Here is a 1953-nt window from a genome sequence, read left to right as displayed (position 1 = left end):
TGCTGGACTCCCACATGGCAGATGGTAGTTCGAGTCCCGGACCCAGCAGCTTGCTTTCTCACTTTCTATCTCTCTCTCTTTGGTCAAATTAACAAATAAAATTAAACAAATAACCTTTAAAAAAAAGGGGGGGGGCAATTAGAACCCTGACAACCACATCGGCATTGTAAGCGAATTCTTTGCTGTGCAAGCCTGCCTTTCCCTCTTGGTTAATGATCAATCATGATATGATAATATTATGTTGAGCTATATAAAACTGCTCTTTCCTTTTATCTTTATTTATTTATTTGTTTATTTATTTGGAGAGGTTTTTCTATAGGGCACATGCACTTGCCAGAAAGACAGAGAGAGACAGAGAGACAGAAAGCGAGAAATCACCCCCCAGGGGGGATGGCCACGCCGCAATCCCTTCTCCTCCATTCTCCTCTCGGGATCTTGGGCACACACACACATGCGCCTGGCTGAGTTTAAGCCACCGGGTCCGGGACTCGAATAGTGGTCGACTACATGGGAGTCCAGCGACATAGCCATTACACCAACTGCTGGTCTCTATTTTATTTTTATTTGCTACAGGGTACGTGCATTTGCCAGAGAGAGAGAAAAAAAAAAAAAAAGAAGGAGGGAGAGAGGGCCAGCATGTGGCATGGTGGTTAAGGCGCTGGACTCCTGCATGGCTGACCACAGTTCCAGACCTGAACCTGGTGGTTCTCTCTCTCACCTCCCATGGGGGATGGCCACATCGCAAGCCCTTCTCCTCCAGTCTCCTCTCGGGATTTGAAGACAGGCAGGGCACATGTGCCCAGCATATTTCTCAAGCCACCTGGTCCAGGATTTCAACTGTACAGTTGGCCATGTGGGACCCAATGCATTAAACACATCACCAGCTGGCCCCAAACTGCCCTTTCTTGGGTTAAAATGGCCAAATATTGTGCCAGCCAGTTACCATGGTGGTTAAGGCACTGGATTCCCATATGGTCAACCATGGTTCAAGTCCCGAACCTGGTGGCTTGCTTTCTCACTTTCCCTCTCATTCTTTCTCTCTCTCTCTCTCTCTCTCTCTCTGTCTCATGAGTGCACACACCCTATAATAAATTAAAAAGTAGTAGTAATAAGGGGCCAGCAGGTGGCATAGTGGTTAAGGCGTTGGAATTCCCACATGGCTGACCACGGTTCGAGTCCCGAACCTGGTAGCTTGCTTTCTCTCTATCTCTTTCTTTCTGTCTTCCTCTGGCAAAACTCATGTGAAAATAATAATAATAAATAAATAAATATAATGATTTTTTTAAAAAAAGTATTAGTAATAAGGACCAGCAGATAATGTAATGGTTATGTTGCTGACTCCCACATAGTTGACTGCAGTTTGAGTCCTAGACCTGGCAGCTTAAAATTCATGCTGGGCACATGTGCATAGGTGCCCAAGATCCCAAGAAAACGACAGAGAAGGGATTGTGGTGTGGCCGTCCTCCCGGGGGTGATTTCTCTTTCTGTCTCTGTCTCTTTCTGTCTCTCCAGCAAACACACACACCCTATGGTAAAACTCTCTCAAAAAAAATTATAATAAATAAAAAAAATTTTAAGGGGCCAGCAGGTGGTGTGGTGGTTAAAGCACTGGACACTCCCACATGGCCGACTACAGATCGAGTCCCAGACCTGGTGGCTTGCTTTCTCACTTTCCCTCTCTCTCTGTGTGTGTCTCTCTGATCAAATTAAAATAAAATGAATGAATAAATAAAATTAAATCATTCTTTAAAGAAATGTAAAAGGCCAAATATTAGTGATTATGTTAGGGCTCCACCTAACAGTAATAATAATAATAATGATGATGATATTTATTGAGTTCTATGTTTTAGTACTTTCCATAAACTATCTCAAAGGCTCTACCTCCATCTGTGATGTAGGGTCTCTTTTTTTTTTTTTTTTTGGAGAGATTTTTGCTATAGTGCGTGTGGGCTC

This window comes from Tupaia chinensis, unplaced genomic scaffold, assembly GCF_000334495.1.
Source record: "Tupaia chinensis unplaced genomic scaffold, TupChi_1.0 Scaffold138060_1, whole genome shotgun sequence".
Taxonomy (NCBI): Eukaryota; Metazoa; Chordata; class Mammalia; order Scandentia; family Tupaiidae; genus Tupaia; species Tupaia belangeri.
The sequence above is the reverse complement of the archived record's forward strand: the minus strand, read 5'-3'. Positions refer to the sequence as shown.